Source organism: Phyllostomus discolor, chromosome 4 (genome assembly GCF_004126475.2).
Source record: "Phyllostomus discolor isolate MPI-MPIP mPhyDis1 chromosome 4, mPhyDis1.pri.v3, whole genome shotgun sequence".
NCBI lineage: Eukaryota > Metazoa > Chordata > Mammalia > Chiroptera > Phyllostomidae > Phyllostomus > Phyllostomus discolor.
Window position 1 is genome coordinate 137,632,282 of NC_040906.2, and position 23,392 is coordinate 137,655,673.

Consider the following 23,392-nt stretch of genomic DNA (forward strand, 5'->3'; position numbering starts at 1 on the left):
TCACACCCCACTACCAGGAATGCTTTCCCCATGTTTTGGTGCTCAGTGAGGGTATTATTGATGTTAACTCTTTATATTTGCCTCTTGTTAACAAAAAGAAAGAAAAGCATTGGGTCACTTTTAATTTACGAGCTTCAATATCACTTCCCCGACTATGATCTGCATTCTTTCGTGCTACAGGCCGATAATGATACACACTGTGAAGATTTTCTTTCCCTTGAATTTGTGTCACGGGCAAATATTCTGCTGAACTGTGTTATGTTTTTCACATTTAGCAGCATTAACTGTGTGGTGAGTACATAAAATCACTTGAATCATCTTAATTTACTTTCATCAACTCAGTCCTATGAGATTTCATTTTGTGAGGTCAGCAGGAAGTTTAGGCTGAGTAATCAGAGAGGCTTATCCTCCTAACACCTCCCAACACCTCCTTGACTCCCAGAGGCGTTCCTTATGTACACACTACCAAGGCGTTTTAAAGGCTTTTCCAGTTTTCAAGTCCACATCAGCAACCACAGAGGCTGTTGGGTTATGCCATCCCACACTTGGAGCATGGCAGTCTTCGATGAAGCAGATGCTCTGTGACTCTGGTCCAGCTTTTAGGCAAATAAAATAAAACAAAATCTCCTCTCAACCCAGAACACCTCTCCACAAAAGGTAGATGAGAAAGAAAACAGTTGTATTACTGAATAAACATTAAACCAGAATGCAATGTGCATTATAGGCAACTCACTAAGAGATCTTTAGGACAGAAAGAAATCTCACCCTTTATATAGCCAGGAAGATAGAACTTGAGTCCTCAAGATAAACAGTAACTAGTCCTCAAGTAGGAGGACTTTATGGCACCATTTGCCACCCACAGTTCATCCTAAATTCATCTGGTAAATGGGGTGATCATCAGTGTTAGCTAATTGGCTTTATTTAAAGGTAAAATGAACTTCTCATACTTTATGACAGGAGGTAGTTTTGTAACTTGGAGGAAGCACCTGAAGAGGTTAGTCTCCTACCTTCCTGCAGAAACTGAGAGAAGGATGCTGTTTTCCTTGATGGTTGCATTTCAAAGTGATGGCTGCATGTCCTTGGGAAAGGTGTCTCCAGGTCTTAAAGCAGCAAGAGGCTAATTAATCTTTTAAAAATATTTACATACATTTCAAACAGAGAAAGAACTTACAAATTTTCCAAAGTAAATGCTCTAATAAAATAAGATGGAGGAGTGTCTTCCCTTACTTTCAACTGGAAGAATTAAGCCTCTTTTTATTTATTTATTTAAAACTTATATTTGCCCTTACACAGCCTTCCTGCAGGCAAAAAAATGTGGGTTTTGCTACATTTCTGGGTCATTACCAGGCATCCTTGCATGGGTCTCTGCTGTCCCCAGGATACCAACCTCCAGCCTCTTCGAGACTGGGGAATCTTCCAGGATTCTGCTCATACAATCTACAGTGTCCTTCTTTACCTAAAAAAAAAAAAAACTTCAGACAAGGAGATAGAAAAATAGTTAGCCTGACTTGAATATGGCTATAGATTCCGGGGGCAAAAAATCACAGATTAATACTTTAATAAATTATTTTTCTACCACACCACTATATTAATCTTATTCCTTAATATTTTTGCAGGTAAACCAACTGACCAGATTATATTCATTGTAAAATTTTGTGTGTGTGTAAGTATATTCCTTTCTTCTGTAGCCTTGGTACTTTATATGTTATTGAAGTCTTATTTCCTTTGTGAGTATAATGTTCTCTCTTTGATATTCCCACAATGCATGTAATAATTTCTGATCATTTCATGACATTAAATTAACTCATTAGAGTCTGTACCTTAGCATACATCACTCCCATTTTCATTACTACCATTGAAAATTTTACAGATGTCTTCCTCCATGTTTGAAATTTCTCCAAATTGCTTTCATATTTTCTGTTCACCTGTCTAAGCTCCAGGAGCCTATGGATATTTGCCCTTCTTTTTTTTTTTTAATGTTAGCAGGACACTTTCTTTTTTTATTTTTTTAAGATTATATTTATTCATTTTTAGAGAGGGAAGGGAGGGAGATAGAGAGAGAAACATCAATGTGTGGTTTCTGGGGGTCATGGCCTGCAACCCAGGCATGTACCCTGACTGGGAATCGAACCTGCGACACTTTGGTTCGCAGCCCTTGCTGATATTTGCCCTTCTTGCTCTAAAGTGACCTTTAAGTTAAACTCACCTGTGGCAAGTACATATGTGGCTAAAGAATGATTTATGTTGATCTGTCCTTATAAGATACTCTCTGTGAAGTATTACAGTATTCCATAACTACCTCAGTAGCATGTCAATCTGTGTTCAAAATGGCCAATGAATTCCACGTTCAATAGTGAAAGGTATCTACCTGTCACTGGGTGTAAGAAATGACCGTGTCAGGATGATGATCACGTGACACCCTGTGTTTGAACAATTTTTTTTCCTTTGCACGTGCTGATTATTGTGTTATCCAAAACTCTCTGGCTTGGTAATTAGTTCAGAAACTTATTATTTAATATGCTTGAATGACATTTACTTTATGTAGTGTATGCCATATCCAGTTACTTTTTTCTAGTATTATTATTTTGTACACCAGTTGTATTTTCCAGAGAAAAGTATTTTACTTTATTTATATATTCATTCCTTTGCTGTTAGATTTGATTATTTCTCAGTCAATATTTTATCAGTGCTACTGCAAAGGTAAGCATAAATTCTGTATATTCCATCCACATTCATTTTTTTAAGTAAAGTATCAAGGTAGAGCCTGATTGTGGAAGCAGGGCATAATAATGGTTAATCTCCTTAGAGACACGTGTTTGGGGATTTTGTGCAGTCTGATCCACTATGTTCTTTTACAGCAGCATCAACATGACCCTGTTACTGTGCATTTTTATCTTAGTACTTTTATTATTTTGTTTGCTTTTTATTCTTTCACAAATAATACACTGTTTCAAACAAATTTTGGAACACATCTTATACCATGTATCTTGTAATGGTAAAATTCTGTACTATAGACTATTTGGGAAGTTGTATGAAAGGACAAAGGATTTAAATGTTGATATTTCTTGAGGAAAGTACACTTAGGTACTGGAAAAGAATATTTACAAACCCATATTAATAGATAAAAAGAAGACCAGACATTCCTTTCAAAATAAGAAAATTGAAAAAATGTTAAAAATAACTTTGAGGAACTCCCCCAAGTATGAAAATTTCCACATTGTTATTTTTTAAGAAATTTGATGGTTTAGAAAGCATGCATTTATAAAGGAGAGGGTGTTCTAAAAATGAAATTTGGTTTCTCAGGCATTGACTAGTTACCAATGTCTTCTAAATGTATCTTTTTTACTCTGTTGCTCTCTTTTAGTGGAGAGAGACCTATCCCCAATATCTGTTGATAATACATATTGTGATTAGCAAGAAGTTCATCAACCTTCAAATTCTCAGAAAATCAAGGTAGGTTGGAATCCTCTTCTGCTGAGCAGAGTGGAAAGTGGCTTGGTGTCTCTATGAAGATCAAGTAGGAAGATGGCCTAAATGTGACCAAATTCCCATTAGTGATAGCAGTAATATCATAATGAGAGCAAAGTATATAATTTGAAAATATCACCCATTATGGGGCAGTCGTTTCTGAAGCTAATGTTTGTCAATCACTAATATTGTTGCAATCAGTGTTCTCTGATGTGTGTGTGTGTGTGTGTGTTATACATCTGGACATTTCATTTCATCATTTAGACCACTTTATTATTATCTCCATGTGACAGAAGGAAAAACTGAGTCATAGCACAATTACTCAAGGTCATGCTGATTTCTAGGCCCCACCTCCAGAAATTTTCATGTAGTGGTTTGGGATGGTGCCTTGAAATCTGCATTTCTAATAATATTTTGGTGATGCATATCCACAGACCACACTTTGAGCAGGACTGATCCTTGTTGCATACTGTCATATTATATCCTAAACACAGAGTGTGGTTTAGTAATATGGTAACATCCTATTCAGCCAGGATTCAACTATCAACTTCTGAAAAGTAGGCAAGAACCAGAAAGCAGGCAGTGTGGAATTTCCTAAGTAATTTAACCATGTCCAAACAATTAAATCCATACTAGTAACTTGTAAGAGAGCCTAGCATGCTCTTAGTTTATTCATAGCTCATAACTAGATTTTATTATTCATCTTCAAGTTTGTAAAATTGAATTAGAAGAAAAATAAAGACCCTACTACGGGTTAGGAGCTTCTCTAGTGAGAAGTATCTGGCGTCTTCAGCAGACAGTCAAAACTAGCAAAACAGACAAAAGAACTGAAAAATATAACAGGCAGGATCTATGATATGCATAGTCCAACTTGGCTGTACATCTCAATCGGACTTCTGTATTTACAATTCCCATTGGCTGCAGCACAAGCAAATACATCTGCTTCTTACAGTGACAGCTCTAGGAGGGAATGAATGTGGAATTTGAAGTCAGAGTAATTTTGAATCCAAGCTCCTCTACTTACTGGCTTTACATGACATTCAGCTCCTGAAACTAAGTTTTCTCATCTGTGAGGCAGTAGCAACCACCTTTCTAGATGGAGTAAATAAAACAGGTGGGCAAGTTCCCTAGCAGGATACCTAGTGTAGTGGAGATCCATGCCTCTCTTCTGATCCTCCAAGGACATGGGAGATAGTTGAGGGGGCATGATACGGAGTCAGTGATAGCCTCAGGTGGACTATCTGAACTCCCAGTGCCTCAGTTTTCCCATTTGTAAATTGGAGTTAGTAATATCTTTTTTCTGGGTTAGTATAACAATTATCAATAATATACATGTAGTGTTTTATGGCAGGCCTTCAAAAATAGTAACTGTAGTGATTACACTTATTAATCTGCCAATATGGTAAATGTGTTACATATTTTGGAAAGATTTTTATCTTATACAGCAAAAATTAATATGAAATTAACAAAAACAAAATAAATCTGGTAGTTTAATGTATCAGTAGTTTACTAATTATGGTTCTTGTTGTTTATAGTTGCACTTTGTAGGTTAATTTTTAAGCCTCACCTTCACACAGAAAAACAAATATATACTTTATTTTTTGTTATTTTTAAGTAGATTTTATTGATTATGCTATTACAGTTGTCCCAATTCTTTTCTTCCCTTTCTCCCTCTCCACCTGTATACCCCCACCCTCCAGCATCCCCCACTTAGTTCATGCCCATGACTTGTATATATAAGTTCTTTGGCTTCTCCACCTCCTCTACTGTTCTTAACCTCCCCTGTCTATTTTGTGCCTACCTATTATGCTTCTTGTTCTCTGTACCCTTTCGCCCCATTCTTCCCTTCCGATCCCCACTGATAACCCTCCATGTGATCTCCATAAGGATATCTGCTGATTTCTCAAAAGAAACCTCACAGGTAAGAAGGGGCTGGAAAGAAGTATTTGAAGTCATGAAAGGCCAGAACCTACATCCAAGATTACTCTATCCAGCAAAGCCACCATTTAGAATGGAAGGGCCGATAAAGTGCTTCCCAGATAAGGTAAAGTTAAAGGAGTTCATCATCACCAAGCCCTTATTATATGAAATGTTAAAGGGACTTATCTAAGAAACAGACGATCAAAACTATGAATGACAACAAATTCATAATTATCAGCAATTGAACCTAAAAAACAAAAACTAAAACTAAGCAAAGAACTAGAACAGAAACAGAATCACAGAAATTGAGAAAAACAAGTATATACTTTAATATTTTGAATTTTTCTTGTGATATGTATATATACATATATATACATAAGTTATCCATATTAATTTGTTCCACATTACCAGTATTGCACATAGCTCTCTGTAATTACTTAGAACATTAGCTTATATAGATTGATTTTTCATTGGGAACTTGAGATCTTTAAATTTAATATTGATATTATTATCCATAAAAATACAGTTAAGAGCCTGAGCTTAGAAGTATAGCAGAATTAAAAGCTGCCTTCTCCACTCATGAATGTTGTGACTTAGGATAATTTACTTAATTGTACTGAGACTCAGTTCCTCATTCATCAAGTGGTGTGTTTTCTAGTGTTGGTATTTTTGGGATAACAACATGCTTAACATGATGTGCATTATAAATTCCTAAAAAATAATAGTCTTATCTAGTTATTTTGTATTTTACTCTCACATTTGGATCACTTAGACTTCAATAATTTGGTTTGAAAAAGCAAAAAAAAAATACTAACGTTGTCCCTAATCTCAAAGACAACACACTTAATAGATAGATAAATGAATGCTAATAAGGGTCATAAATGATGTGGATGTTTTTAGCAATTTAAAAGAGGAGTAAGAAAAGGAGTGATTAATTCAACTTGGGGATATCAAGAAAGGCTTTCACAAACATGACATTTGGTGTCAGTTTATTTAGCTGAAGTAAAGTTTTTGTTATTATAACAATAAGTGTGTAATGCAGCACACTAGATCAAAATACTGGAAAGAACACACATATAGACACCTCCTGAGCTACCCAAATTTTCTTTAAATAAGAGAAAAAATAAAGTACAAACAAATTGAGACCAGAGCTACAATGTAAGAAGAGGTGTGATTAGCAGACCATAACATTTTTTTAAAGATTTTATTTATGTATTTTTAGAGAGGGAAGGGAGGGAGATAGAGAGAGAGAGAGAAACATCAATGTGCAGTTGCTGGGGGTCATGGCCTGCAACCCAGGCATGTACCCTGACTGGGACTCGAACCTGCGACACTTTGGTTCGCAGCCCACATTCAATCCACTGAGCTATGCCAGCCAGGGTAGACCATAACATTTTAGATACTCTTTGAAGGTAGAAAGCCTAAAAAACTTAATAAAAGCAAACAATATGCCAGCCCAAAACACAAGCAATAGAAAAATTGCTGCCAAAATAAAAGCTAGAGATTAAATTATGCACATTGATAGCCACTATAAATATAAACATATTTATATGTTTGGGGAAGTTACCAATCCATTTAGTCAAGAAAATCATATAAAGGACAGCTGAACTCACCTCACCCTCGGTTCTACTGCTACACATGTGCACTTAAGGAGACAAGGCAGCAGCACAGGTGGCTAAGTTCCAGGCTAACACTCATACAATTGAGGACTGTACTCTAAGAAATTTAATTACCTATTTGAAAAAGGTCCTTAGTATAGGTGTCAGAGCTTAAGAAGCAATCAGAGCCTGAAGCAACTTGGTATAGAAACTTGACATGGATAGGAAAAGAGAAGAAGCAAAGTACCTATATCTGAGGGAAATTCACAAGAGTCTTCCACCATCTGAAAACAGTCAACTTTGTTTCCATAGTAAAAATTAAGAAATGTGTGTGTGTGTGTGTTTGGTAGGAGTAGGTGGTCACTATCACTCTCCCCCTGTGTTGTGTGCTCAAGCACTGGAAACAAAGCCAGCTAATCCATGCACTCACCGACTTACACTGAATGCATAGTAAACTGTCCTGTTTAGAAGATGGGGACCTAAGGAAATAGTCTCTTGACCTGCAGAATGGCAGAAGAAATTCGACAGGTCAATGAATGAATGAAGATAATTAAATGAGATTTGATAAAACTCAAAGAGAGATTTCAATATATTAAATATGAACACTTTGCTATGAAAAAGGCTATAAGTAGATAAAATGAATAGGAAATAAAACACATTTGTAAAAATTGTTTTCAAAAGTTAATAGAACAGATGAAGAGAGCAGACCGAGTTCAGGACCAAACCAGGGATCTGTGAGATAAACAGACACTATTTTGCTGAATGAACAGAAGATAAATAGAAAGTATGTTAGAAGAGTTAGTCATAGATAGTTAATCAAGAAAATCTAATTACAATTAATGGGAGCTCTAGAAGATCAGAGAAAAGAAACTACAAAACATAAATATAGAAAATAATGACTAAATTCTTGGGAGACTTGGATCTTGAGGTTGAAAGGATATATATCAGGTAGTAATCTAAATTATTGAAAAAGACTTACACAAAGACACCCCTTGGTGAAATTTTATCACTCTAAATATAAATATAAAAATCTGAAAGGATTCAGGAAAAAGGAAACAGTTTGCATACATTGGGATGAATTGGAATGAAGTTTGCATACAATGGAATTGTCATCTGACTTATTGGCATAGTGTTAGTTAATTGAGCAAACAGTACCGCCAACATTCTGAAACAAAAAATTCTGAATATGGAAATTTATATTAACTAAGCTGTGAGTACAAAATTAACATATTTCAGACATAAAAACTATTCAGATAGTTTACCTTCTGTTACCAGGGAAAGACCCAAGTCAGGGCCCTCCCCTGCCCACCCCAAGCTTGTTCCTCAGTTCTTGCCTTGCTCACAAGAGACCAATTCAAGCAAGAGACAAACACTTGTAGTGGAAATGAGATAGTAAGTTTATTTACAAAAGTATAGGCATTATGAAATTCTGACCCTGCTAGTCAGACTGCCCTACATAACTAGTCTTAATGTCCTATGTATAAAGGAAATAAAGTTGTTAGTAAGTTTGTGCCAAGGCTATACACTTGAGCCAAGGCTATAAGTAGCACTCAGCTAATCTGAGTACACCAACTTTTGGAACTCAGGGGCTGTATACCTTAGTCAGCTTCTAAGTTTCCCCTCCTTCTCCGCCTTCCAAACCTTGGGAATAATGTGCAGCTACAGAAGCTTTCTTTTTAAGCTACTAAAAGTTCTTTGTCTTGTTAGTGAAATTGCTTCAGAGGCTCTCTTTCCCAGCACAGAGTCTCAAGGACTCCCCTCCTCCTGTGCTATCCCTGCTTGTGATTTTGGAACTCCCAGCAACCCTATCAGACTGGGCTCAGGACTGCTGACTTAGTGGGTGAGACATGTCTCCCTCCTCCCTGCCTTAATTTACTACCTGTCCTACCTAACACTTCTTCATACCCATTTTGAAATAATCACCCCAAGATTTAGTGGAACCAAATGATCAGGTAACACACACTATAGGAATGTAAAAGGAAAAAATAATATAATCATATTAAAGCATTTGCTAAATTTGACAGCCACTTCTAATTAAACCCTGAGAAAGCCAAGCGTATAATAAAGCCTCCTAAATGTATATGAATAGATGTAGTTACCTAAAACTAACAGTACTTATTATTCTTACAGATATAACACTAACACCATTTCACTAAACGCCAGAACTTAGGATAATTAGTATTGTATAATTTATTGATATATTTTGGTGAATATAATATGATAAGAAAATAAAATAACTTGTATAAAAGTAGGAAAAATGTAAAGAAGTTTCCTTTGGCTGAGATGGCACATGAAAATGAAAATAAGAAATTTAGTTATGTGGTTAAATATAAAATATATATGTAAAACTCAATATATGTACCATAATTTATTTAACATTCTTACTGTTTCAATTTTTTCATGCTAAGAACAACACTACATTGAATGTTCATATACATATATTCTTACTTTCTAGTGGTTTATATCTTAGGAAAAAATTTCAAAAAATAGTTTTCCAAACTGATTTCCAAAATCATCTTAATTCAAAGATTTAGTACTATATTTCCCCACATATTCACCACATATTCACAGATTCCCCACATATTCCCCACATATTCTCCTGTCAACATAATGCATGTAATTAGCATTTTATTGTTAATTTAATTATTTGTATTTCACTTTCCTTATGCTTATACACTTATTATTTTATATATTTTGGGCTATCAGGATTTGATTTCCTGAGAATTCCTTATTAATAACCTTTGCTCATTTTTCTGTTGGTTTGTCTTGTAAGCACCATGTTTTAAATATATTCATATTTTATCTGTTAAATACATTATAAAATTTTTTCTTAATTTATGTTTGGTTTACCAATTATGTTTTGCTTTCAAAGTTTTGTTCTTCTGTACTAAAATTAAGATTCAAAACATGTGCAAAAATTAAAGTATATGTGATCTCAGTAATGCAAAATCAGGCGAGTCTGTGTATATATGTGCATGTGTGTATAAAAAGTACATAAAAGTTACATTGAGACTATATCTACTAACTTACAGGGCTATCCATGACATATTATTATTAAAAAACAAGTTTCTGGTAATATTTATATTTCTGTTTAGAAAATAACTTGAGATTAAATATACATGTAAAACCCATCTCTTTCAAAGTGTAATTTTTTTTCAGTGATTCTTGCTAACCTTACAGAGTGGTGCAACCATCACATACTGTATTTTGCCATGTATATTGCACACTTTTTTCCCCACATTCTGGAGGGAATAATAAGGATGCACAATATACATGGGTAGTACTAATTCTGTATCTGTATAAATGTTTTAATTCTTTTATTTATACTTATGCATTAAAAGTGTAACTCTAAAAAACAATAATGACATTCATATGCAAAATGATACCCTGAAATATGATAATCAGTTTTGTTTCTGAATATAAATAAATGAAATTGAATTAAAACATTAAAATGAAAGATTTTTTCCTAAAAGTTTGGGCCAAATATGTGGGTGCACATTATACATAGGAGTGCATTATACATGGCAAAATAGGTCAGTTTTAGAACACTTTCATCCTACCAATGAGATTCCTTGTGTCTATTTCTCTTAATCCCCATTCTCAACTCCGTCTCCAAGCAACCACTAATCTACTTTCTGTCTCTGTAAGTTGCCTTTTCTGGACTGTTCACATAAATGAAAATCAAACAATTATATATATTTGAGAGTAGGCTTGCATGTGTTTGTATGAAGAAGGACAAAGCTGAGAAAAGATACACATTTGGCTGTTGACATTGATTAAAATCAGAGGATTGGGATGAAATCATGGGAGTCATAACAAAAGCAACCAAATAAGCACTCTTTAAAACAGAAGAAGTATAACCCACAAAAGTTATATATAAACATGAACTTCACATAGGGCATATTATAAATGGCATAGAAGTTTATTAGGGAAAATGAACTATAATGTGAATGAAACAGCATTTTTCACTGTCAGAGTGACAAAAATTCAGAAGACAGATGACACCTAGTATTGTTGGGGATTTTGAAAGTGACCATCCTCACACTTTGCTGGTGGGAATTGAGTACAGCCTGTGTTGGAAAGCAATTCATTAGCATCTATCAACATTTAAATAATTTAAAATAATTTTGCCATGAGCAATCCTATTGCCATATTTTTAAATCCTAGGGATATTGCAATGTTGTATTTTATAATAAAACAAAAACTCATACATACATATATAGATATACGAGTATGTATGTATATATGTATGTAAACACACACTCTTTATATATGTATATACAAGGTCTGTCTGGAAAAAGTCCAGCCATTTTGGATATAATGAGAATGGTTTGCACCATATTGATATAACCTGGTGGCAAAGGAGAGTGGACTGGAATGCACATGTGTGAACAATGACAACTTCACTGTACTAGTCAGTGGGAACAGTACACATTGTTGGGTGGGCATGTGTACTGTGTGGCCATTGCATTAAAAATGACTGGGCATGTAGAGTAATGAATCTACATCAGATTTTGTGTTAAGCCCAAGCATTCCTCCATGGAAACTATTTGAATGATTCAGAAGGCCACAGCTGTGGGCAACTGGCGATTGGCAGCTTCATTACAATAATGCATCTGCTCATGCATCACATCTGGCACAGAGATTTTGGAAAAACATCAAATCATCCAGGTAACTCAGTCCCCCTACAGCTTAGATTTGGCACCCTGTGGCTTCTGGCTTTTTTCAAACTAAAGTTACCTTTGAAAGGGAAGAGAAATAGAAGACTGTTGATGAAATTCAGGAAAATATGACAGGGCAGCTGGTGGTGATTGGGAGAATTATGTGAGGTCCCAAGGTGCCTACTTCAAAGGGGACTGAGGCATCATTGTGCTATGTACATTGTTTATTGTATTTTGTATCTTCTTTAATAAGTGTCTCTATTTTTTATAGTTCATGGTGGGATACCTTCTGGACAGACCTCATATATGTATATCTATCTATCTATCTATCTATCTATCTATTGTGTTGGAAGGATGCATTTGAGGAGAGCCTGACACGCTGGCCCTTTTGCTATTCACAAACACCAAGCAAGGCCTTAGAACTTCAGTTTCCTATTCCTAGAAAGCTCTTCCTTCATATATCAGTCTGGCCCACAGCTCGTACCTCTGTTCAATTGGCAATTGGCACCTCATTAGAGGTGCCCTCCCCGAAAACTCCTTTTCAAAGAGCACTCCACCTCCCACCCCTGCCCCTCCCTGGCCCTTTCTTCCAAGTTAGGTTTCTTACAGCACTACCAAACATAATATATATTCTCAGTGTATCTTCTTATTCTTTGCCTCTTCCCACTAGGATATAAGTTTATTGATAATGGGGACTTGTTTCCTGATTAATACCTGGCTCAATAGACACTGAATAATATTTGTTGAATGTTAAATGAATGAACTATATTATAACAATTATCTGACATTTTCTGAAAGAATATTTCAGATTGCAATTTTAATCTTTATCTTTATTTTAAATTAGTTGTACTGTTTTTCTCCAAAAGTATGCATGTCCATAATATGTATATTGTTTCATTTAGTTATTTTTTAAAAAATCACAGATCAATACAAATCAATCTCTCACCTTTCCACATTAATCAAGAGCATGTTTTTAGTTACATTCTTCAAATTACCTAAACAGATATAACCATAAACTAAATTGAAGATCTTTCTTTTAGTGAAGGTGAGTTTGAAGAATGACTGAAGGTGTTCCAAGACTAGTGATGAAGGAAACATGTTAATTAATTTGTGTTTAACTTTGTAGCATAACTATAGCTTTGGCCCGGGCAAACTAGGGATAACTTCTTCATACTACACTAAGGAAAAGTATTCCTCATTCTTATGGACATCTGATTTGTGACCAAATGGATCTATATTGGTTTTGTAAGTGGTTCCAATCACTGATCTACAATAAACAGTAATGACTTCTTTTATTGGGACTTTTCTTTTGATTAAAGTGAATCACTTTAACGCTCAAAAATTATTCTTAAATTTTTTCTTCACTTTACATCACTGTTTGTAATTTATAATTACCAACTAGAAATGCTATTCTTCTAGTTTATATATAGTCCTATCTGCCTAGTAGTAACAGAATGAAATCAGAAATGATGTGGATAACACACATGAACAGAGAAAGAGGGAAGATATCCAGATATCTAATCAGTTTAAGGTATTTCAGCACATTCAGAATTTTTAAAGAATACTTTATGAGATGCCTGGAGGAAGTTACAAAGCATTAGAGAGAGGAAATATCCCTATTACATATATGATATAGTATGGTTTAATATTTCTGCCTGGTGTGATTATTATAGGTATATTTAATGCTTTAAGTTCCTTACAGTGGTTGTTTTTATTTTTTTGAGAGTATGAAAAAAGACCCCTAAAAATGGAACCAGAGACAGAGAAACATGGAACAGACTGAGAGCTGTAGGAGAGGGGGAGGGGGGGTATGGTGGAAGGGGAGGGCATTAGTCAAAGAACATGTATGAATGACCCATGGACATGGACAATGGAGAAGAGGATTGACTGTGTGCAAGGAGGGCGGGCTGGGTGGAGGGAGCAAAAGGGAAAAATTGGGACAACTGTAATAGAATAAACACTAAAATATTTCAAAAATGCCCCCTCATTTCTCCCATAGGAAAGCAGACCCCTGCTATTTGTATCTGTGCTATCAGTCCTCTCACAGCCCAGAGATGTTCAGGCCAGGAGTGAAGGCACCTAGAGTTGCATTTCCTGCCTCCAGGTTATCAAAGATTAAATGACAAGCTGAGTTCACATTTGCATCTCTGTCCTTAAGAGACATCAACATTTATATAATATGTAAAGTATAACTATTTCCTATTGTAATATATATGAAAAGATCTACTTTTCAGTTAAAACGAATAGTCCTCCCAAGGATTTGGGGAGTAAGAAAAGTAATTAGGAAATAAAGGGGGAGGAATCACTCCTTAGGCTGGTGATGTTCCCTCTTCTTCAGAACGGCAGAAAAACTTGATAATTCACTAATTACTAATTGATATGCAGAAGGTTTTACATATATTCTGGGATGGATGTGAATTCCAGTATTGCCAACAGTATTTTGATAGACCATTCTGCACAATGTCCTTGAATAAGTCATTTCTCACTAATGTTTTCACTGTTAGAGAGCTTAACAAACTATTGTAACAATTTTAATATTCACCACTGAACAGCACAGCTGTGGAGTTTGGATAGAGGGTCACTGAGAAGTGATGTGGTATAAAAGGTCTCTTCCAGGAATGATATAAATAAAACGCTAACCCATCCCCAGCACCGATGACACAGTGCAGGTGAACTGTGCTTGGCAGCCACCAACATGCTGTTAATGGAGAATAGCTCCAAAGGGCTTGTCTGTGCTATTGACTTACCTAGTTCCTTCTGCTCAAAAAAGTGTATTCTTTTTGAAACAATTGTGAATGGGACTGTTTTAATTTCCCTTTCTGATAGCTCATTGTTGACATATAAAAATACAACTGATTTCTGCATATTAATTTTGTATTCTACTATTTTATTGAATTCATTTACTGGGCCTAGTAGTTTCTTGGTGGAATATTTGGGGTTCTCTATGTACAGTATCATGTCACCTGCAAATAATGACAGTTTTACTTCTTCCTTTCCAATTTTGATGCCTTTTATTTCTTTTTCTTGACTGATTGTTGTAGTTAGGTCATCCAGTACTATGCTGAATAAGAGAGGTGAAAGCAGACATCCCTGTCTTTTTCCTGACTGTAAGGGGAACACTTATAGTTTTAGCCCACTGGGTATGATGCTGTCAGTGGGTTTGTCATATGTGGCCTTTATTGTGTTTAGGTATGTTCCATCTATTCCCACTTTGCTGAGAGTTTTTATCATAAATGAGTGTTGGATTTTATCAAATGTTTTTTCCACATCTATTGATACAATCATTTGATTTTTATCCTTCATTTTGTTTATGTGGTATATCACACTTTTTGATTTGCAGATATTGTATCAACTTTGCATCCCCAGAATAAATCCCACTTGATCATGATATGTGATCTTTTAATGCATTGCTGTATTCTGTTTGGTAATACGTTGTTGAGGATTTTAGCATATATGTTCATCAGAGATATTGGCTTATGATTTTCTTTCTTTGTAGTGTCTTTATCTGGTTTTGGAATTGAGATAATGCTGGCCTCATAAAATGAGCTTGGGAGTTATCTCTCCTCTTGAATTTTTTTGTATAGTTTGAGAAATAGAAGTGTTAGTTCTTCTCGGAGTGTTTGGTAAAATAAACCTGTGAAGCTATCCAGCCCAGGGCTTTTGTTTGTTGGGAACTTTTTTATTACTCCTTCAATCTTTCTAGTTATAATCTGTTGGTATATTTTCACAATGAAATACTCTTTGGCCATAAAAAATAAGAGAATTGTACCTTTTCCAACAGCATAGATGGATCTGGAGAACATTATGCTAAGTGAAATAAACCAGTCAGAGAAAGGGATATACCACATAATTTCACTCATATGTGGAATCTAATGAACGAACTGAACTAACAAGCAAAACCGAGACAGACTCATGGAGAAAGGATGGCAGCTCGGAGGGGTTGGGGGTGGAGGGATGGAGCAAAAAAGAAAAAACTCATGGACATGGACAACAGTGTGGTGATTGAGGGGTGGGAGGAGAGAGATGGGTGGAGGTAGGGAGTACATAAGGGGGATAACTGGTAATGGGAATATACAATAAAAATATACTATTAAAAAAGGTTTGAATATACTGCCAAGCTATGAGTTTTTAAGTCATTGACTAGTAAGCCTTAGAAACCATTATTGTTACACTTAGCAAATTAGAGGCTATCCAGTATTTTGAGGCAAAGATATGATTTAAAAAGTTTTATTTTCCCAGATAATAATAGTGTTGAATGGTGGCCAGTTTGGTTAGTATTCAAAAGAGTAAATATTTTATTCAAACAAAGGGGAATGAGGAGGGTCCTACTTAATTTTTTATTACTGTTGACATTTTCTAAAGTTACTTAAACTTTACCACACAATTTGAATAAGGCATGGAAGAGTACTGACATTCTAAAATTTTAACTAGGCATTTAAAGATACTGGAAAAAGATTCATTGGTTTTATATTTTAAATATGTGTTTTTCAGAACTTAATATGTTTAGTAGAATCATGTTGGCATAAAGGAGGTTGGTGGTAAAAAGAATAAAGTTGTGAGTTTAATCCCAATCCGGGCACATGTAGGAATCAAGCAATGGATACATAAATAAGCGGAACAACAAATCTCAATCTCTCTCTTTCTCCCCTCTCCCTCTCTCCCTCCCTTCTTCTTCTCCCTATAAAAATCAATAAATACAAAACATTTTTAAAAAGGATAAATCAGCCTGGCTGGCGTAGCTCAGTGGATTGAGCGTGGGCTGCGAACCAAAGTACATGCCTGGGTTGCAGGCTACAGCCCCCAGCAACCGCACATTGATGTTTCTCTGTCTCTCTCTTTCTCCCTCCCTTCCCTCTCTGAAGATAAATAAATAAAATCTTTAAAAAAAAAAGGTAAATCAGTAGACTTGGCTTAAAGTGATCTAACCTCCCTTAAGTTGTCAATCAAATGTGTCACGGGGGACAAGTAATTTAGATGCAGTTTCCTTTCCTGGGAGACAGTGAGTATTGAATTAGGTGACCCAGAAACTTCACTTCTTTCAAGTTCTAACGTTTTGGTAATAAAAATATTTATTATTTTCTTTCTTTTGATAAAATATTTTATATCATGCTTTCAAACCCATTCTGAAATTCTGCATTTGCCTTATTTAGTGGATCTTAATATTTTTTAGTTTTTTCTTAGTAGAATCACAGTTTTAAAATTTGTAAACTGAGTGGATGAGGGGAAATTAATTCAGCCTCCCTCTAAATACCAAGCATGTTCTTTACATGAATTATCTTCTTCAGCCAAAAAAAGTAGCAAGTTAAGTGTTATTGTCCTCAATTTACATAGGAAGAAATTCAAGCCTAGGTAAATTGACTGACTTACTGTATTACAGAAAGGGATAAGCCAGGTATGCCCAACTCTAAAACTGTTTTTTCCCTCACTGTACCACCTTAAATGAAACACGTTTGTCACTCCTTGAAACAAAATCTGAAATATTTTGTTATTTTAAAGTGACATTCTGACAGAAAATAGTGGAACAATAAAAATAATCAGTATGTTTTTTTACCAGTTTGACAGTACCTTTCTCATACATAATATGACATCTTTCCATTTCCTGACAAAAGTAGATTACTATTCGTATTTATTTCAAAATCCATCAGAACTTATCTCTAAATAATATACAATAATAAGAAAAAGATTGCTTTTTATGAGTGGTTGCAGGCTTTTCTCAGTGTGAAACCTGTGTCAAGTAACATTTTTCCATTATGTATACAGAAATGAGGTTAACTCCAGCTTAAAATTAAGCAGGAATCATCTTGCAATGACAGGTGTTTCTGTTATGTTATGATATCATTTCCAAGGTAACTAAACAGAGCATCAGAAAGGAAGGATTATGTTAGCAGGTGTGAAATAAACAGCAGGAGAACACTTTACAAAAACTTTATAAAACCTTGAAAATAGATGACATTTTTGGTAAACATTGCCACTAGCCATAATACATATGAAGTTAGGGAGGGGATCAGAAATGAAGTACATGCTGAAAACTAGGACAATGTTAATTTATTAGAAATAGGATAATTTATGCTAAAAGCTTTCTCCATGGCACAGTTTATTAAGCAAGCTATTTTTTTCATGTTCTTTGATGACTATGATTATGTATTCACAATACAGTGTCAATGGTGATTGGTGTTTCTATGTTTTCCTTTTTTAAAAATAAAAGCTGTTCCAATTTCTTTCCAGCATGTACAGTCATAAATTGCTTTTAAATATAATGTTTATCTAAAAACTAGGAGAGAAAGATATATAATTTATTTTTACGTGTCCAGTTGGCAATGATTTCTTGGGGGAAGACATTTTAGAAAGTTGGGTTGTGGAGTTAGTCCTATTTCCCTTTCAATTAATAACGCTTGTCAAAACAGAATACTGTTTAAGTTCATGGTTTTGTGGAAAAGATGATCAGTTTTACTTGCCTCATAGGATCTGGCATCAAAAAGGGATTCAAGGCAAAATACTAGGTTGACAGTATGTCAACCACACAGCTCTGGTGTTTGAGAAGAGTGGCCAGTTTCAGAGAAGAGGAAAGCTTGATAGAGTCAAGAGGTTGCCAACAATGGAATGTAGAAATGTATACAGATTTCCACAGCTTCTGCGGTCTTAGCTTATGATTCTGAGGGCAGGGAAATAAAGGCATTACTTTGAAACCTTCCTGATGAACACAGGCTATTGCCTACTTCCCATTTTATAGTATTAAATATAATTGTACATTGTACCTTGTTCAGCTGATACATATATATCATATAAATATGATATGTCTTATATATCATATGAATGTTATATATATATACATATACATATATATATATACACACACCACATTTTCTTTATCCATTCACCCATCAGTAGACATTTAGAGTGTTTCTGTATCTTAGTTGTGAATAATGCTGCTGTGAACAAGGGAGTGCATACATCGTATTTAGTTAGTGTTTTTTCTTCAAATAAATACCCAGAAATGAATTTTCTTAATCATATGGTAATTTTGGTTTTAATTTTTTGAGGAACCTCCATACTATTTTCCAGAGCCACTGCAACAATTTACATTCCCACTAACAATGCACAAGTGTTCCCTTTGTTTTCACATCCTTGCCTACACTTATTTCTTCTTTTTGACAACAGCTGTTCTAACAAGTGTGAGGTGACCACTGATTGTGGTTTTGATAGGGATTTTCCCGATGATTAGTGATGCTGAGTATCATTTTGTGTACCTGTTTGTCATTTGTATGTCTTCTTTGGAAAAATGTCTATTGAGATCTTCTGTCCATTTTTAAAATCAGATTGTTTATTTTTGTGAGTTATACGAGTTTTTATGTACTTCAGATATTAACCCCTTATCAGATATACAATCCACAAATATTGTCTTCCATTCAGTAGGTTGCCTTTGACTTTGGTGTCAGATTAAAGAAAACCATCACTGATGGCAAGGAACTAAGTGTCTTTGTTTTCTTCCAGGGCTTTTATGGTTTCAGGTCTTACATTCAAGTCATTAGTCCATGTTGAGTTAATTTTTGTTTAAGATAGTGGTCCAGTTTTATTCTTCTGCATGTGGCTGTCCAAAAGGCTGCCCTTTTCCTATTGCATATTCTGATTTGCAGATGTCGAATCATCATCGCATCCCTAGAATAAACCCCACCTGGTCATGGTGTATGATCCTTGCAATGTATTATTGAATTCAGTTTGTTAATATTTTGTTGAAGATTTTTATACCCATGTTCATCAGGAATATTGGCCAGTAATTTTATCTTCTTGTGGTGTCTCGACTGATGTTGGTATGCAAGTAATGCTGGCTTCCTGAGTTTGGAAGTCTTTTTTCCTCTTCTACTCTTTGGAAGAGTTTGAGGATTCATATTAAATCTGCTTTGAATATTTGATATAATTTATCACTGAAGTTGTTGGGTCCTGGGACTTTCGTTTGTTGGATAGTTTTTGATTGTTGATTCAATCTCCTTACTAGTAATCAGTCAGTTAAGATCTTCTATTTTTTCATGATCTAGTCTTGGAAGGTTGTATGTTTCTAAGAATTTATCCATTTCTACTGTGTTTTCTAATTTATTGATGTATAATTATTTGTAAGAGAAGTAAAGGGTTTTATTTTGTTATTTTTTACAGGGTTCCTTGTATCAAGAGTTTAGTATTAGGAGAATGGTGACTTGATAAAATGAATTAAGAAGTAGAAATAGTTCTCTTTATTCTTTTTTAATAAAAAATGTTCATGTAAGGTTTGTATCATTTACTCTTTAAATATGTTGAAAATAATTTTTCAGTGAATATAGCTGGCTCTAGAATTTTCATTGTAAGTTGTCTTTTGATTATGTATTCAACTTCTTTTGTCTGTTAATGATTAATTTAACTTCTTTACTAGTTTAAAGCCATTAAGATTTTATGTTTCTTCTTGTGACAGTTGTAGCAATTTTAATTTAAAATTCAAATACCTAAAGTGGCACAAAATGGTAGGTAGCATAACAATTTTTGAGTAAAGTGCTGTTTTAAACAAAAGTCAGTTTTAAAATTTGTATCTAAAACATAGAATGAAAATTTAAACACAGGTTATCCTTTGTTTTTTAAAACCCTTCATGTTTATATTTATTCTTTATGTAATAATACTAAATACCTCAAATGGATTGTTATATGCAAGACATTGTTAATGTAAGATACTGTACCTCTTTGTCATGACTCAACTCAGTAACAGATATCATTGAGAGTAAGTCCAAGGCACGGTTCTTCCGCTCTGTGCTCCTGGTTCTATAAACATTTTGTGTCAAGGCAAGTGTAAAGTATTTCTCCCTCTACATAATGTTTTTTTTCTTCCAAACTTACAATTTTATCCATAGAATTCTTATTTATTCTCTCTCTCCACCCTTCCCACCCCGCTCTCTGTGCAGTAGGGGGTGTTGTAATTTCTATTTCTCGGGCTGAACTATTTATGGGGAATTTATAAAACAATTTACTGTATTTCTTTCTTTTTTTTCCCTCTGTGCCACTGAGTGACTGCTGCCACTGGCACAGTCCCAGGGCAAGAATGCACCCAAGAGTTTTTCTTTCAGTACCAGCTACTAAATCCTGGCCCCACTGCCTGGGGAAGGACTTGTGAAAGTGCTAACAATTTACTGTAGTTCTTAAGCATTCATTAAGTGGGAAGATGGAATTTAAAATGATATTAAGTCAAAAGGTCAAAATAAAATTTTCAAGTATTCTTCATATTTCTGATGTATAGCATGGACTTTCAGAAGCCGTGTTGCATCACAATATTTCCTTTGAATATTTATTCAAATATTCAAACTTTATTCAAAGTTTGTATTTATTTGGCTGCTTAGCATCTGTAAATTATTAAGCTAAGTTATTACACAGACCTGCTTTAGTTTAGATTAATACGGAACACATCCCAGGCCACTTAACCAGAGCCTGACCCTGCATAGTACTGTCTCTAAAAGGTGTGTGTGTGGGGGGGGGGGTAGCATTTTTTTTCCCTTGGTAGAAATAATTGTCTTCTCTTTTTAAAAAATTACTTAAGAAAGGGTTATCTATATAGTTCCAGGCAAACATAATAATACCTACTACTATATTCAGAAAGAGAATCTTTAAACATACCTAACTGTATTGCCTCTTAAATAATGATTTGGCTCATTTTTATACATGTCTGTGATGTTTGATATGAACTATGTTGAAAGCTATGACAAAAGTATTCTATTATATTTTCTTTACAACTCATGTAAGTAATTTATTTTTTTGTAAACTTTGTGGCAAGAGTAATTTAAATAACTAATAATTGAGATTGGGTGGTAGTATTTTAATAAAAATAGTTTGGCTTTTTATAGTTAATTTTGCTTTCAAATTAGAGAATAGGTTGACCACATTTATAATGGTGAAATATAAATCTAAAAATGTTGTGGTGCACCAGAAAATAAGATATAGGAAATACTTGTAATTAAACAATATATTCCTAAGTGTTAAAAATAGACAAAATTAGATAAAACATCACAGATGTAAATAAATAATAATAGTTTGAAAATATTAAAGTAGCTGTTTCTACTTACCCACTAACTGTAACTTTTTAAATAAATTTAAAATAATATTAAATGGTTAAATTTAAATGTAATTAATAATAACTATATTTTCCTTTACTGATCATGTAGCAATTCTGCACATATTCAAAATTTGGAACTTCCCACATCTGGCAGTTATCTTTCACTGGCTCATTTTTATAACACTTAAAAATGTGAAACAGTGAAAACAAGAATGTTCTAGAAAATATAAAGATGTTCAAAGAAGTGAACAGTCTCCTTTGCTCTTTTTTTAATTGGCATTATTATGCTTCTTTCTGCCTCTTTCGACCTCCATTTTTGAATTTTTGTATTAATTGTAAATGTTGTTTTTTCTGTATGGTTTTAAAGGAAGGTTAAAATTTATACTAAGTATGCTTTAATATTTTTGTAGGAAAGGACTTAACTTAGATCACAAATAGTATTTTTCTTATACTTAGTATAACAAATACAAATTTAATGTCTCCTTGGTCTATGTGAAATAGTCAATATTTCATACCAATGTCCATAACTACTGCAGGTCCTCAAATGTTATTTATTCAGTGTCATTTCTTTAGAACATTGCTGAGGTATCATAGGAACTTAACTCTTCTTAATAACAATTAGCTTATGAAATTTGGTTGTTACATGTTGTTTCACTTAAAGCTGCAGAACCTATCGACGATGTTAAGTGAGGACTTACTATACATGGTACGTTTTCAGACCTGTTCATCACTCTCACATCAGCTACAGAGGCAGCTAATGAGGAAACACATCACCTGTCCCCATCCAGGGTCTAGTCAGAGGAGAATCAATATCACTCTGCATGGAAGTCATGATGCTGGGTCACTGCCCCCTATGATGTAATCTTTAATATGTCAATGTGCAACCCATCAGGACTTCTGAGGGACACTATTGATGACATAACCAGGCTATGATACCTTAAGTGTAATATAGCCTTATTTGGAAATTGAAGCTACATTACACAAATCCTTTATTTTGTTCATATTATTTCACATCTTAGTAAATGAGAAATCTGTGATATCAATTGGAAGACATAGATGTTATGCCTAACTACCTTTGTGAACCGAGTTCATTCTATGATCAGAGGAAATGTAGGAATGAATTAAGTTTCAACAATACTACACATTTTTGCAAATATTTCTAAGCCTTAGTTTCCCCCATATGGGGTGGGGCAAAAGTAGGTTTTCACTTGTGAGTACATGAAGCACAATTTATTCTTGTATTATTATTTATTATTGTATTATTTCCCATGCAAACAATGGTAAACCTACTTCCTCTCCACCCTGCATTTTGAATTCATTTGAGTTTCCTTGCTTAGAAAACAATAGTTCTTAACAGTTTATCTGCAATATTTTCTGTGTTAAAAATATATTACTTTTCTTCATCAAGTTTTTATTTTCATCAAATTTTATGGCCACAGTTATAATTTTCCTCTTATCCATCTGAATGTTTCAGTCATACATTTTCTTCTGTTTGCCAAATAAATAAAGCTGCTTTCTTTTACTCATCATTTCCCATGTAATGTATCCAGGATTTATTCACCCTTATGCGATATTTTTGAGGAACTGTTGACTGAATTCCTATTTATGAAAATGAGGCCCCAGAGTTTGGTCATCAGCTTTTTCCTGGGCAAGGGGAGGTTGTTTCTGAAGTAGAAAGGGAA

At 34.4% G+C, this 23,392-nt stretch overlaps 1 protein-coding gene and 1 non-coding gene across 29 annotated transcripts in view; one reads left to right on the forward strand and one right to left on the reverse strand.

Annotated features, from left to right (window-relative positions):
• Positions 1-23,392, forward strand: part of RIMS1 (regulating synaptic membrane exocytosis 1) — a 420,732-nt gene that overhangs the window by 204,576 nt on the left and 192,764 nt on the right. The gene's annotated exons all lie outside the window — the stretch shown is intronic.
• LOC114495856 lies at positions 20,657-20,786 on the reverse strand. Its single transcript, XR_003684520.1, has one exon. It is a non-coding gene; the product is annotated as a small nucleolar RNA SNORA30/SNORA37 family (small nucleolar RNA).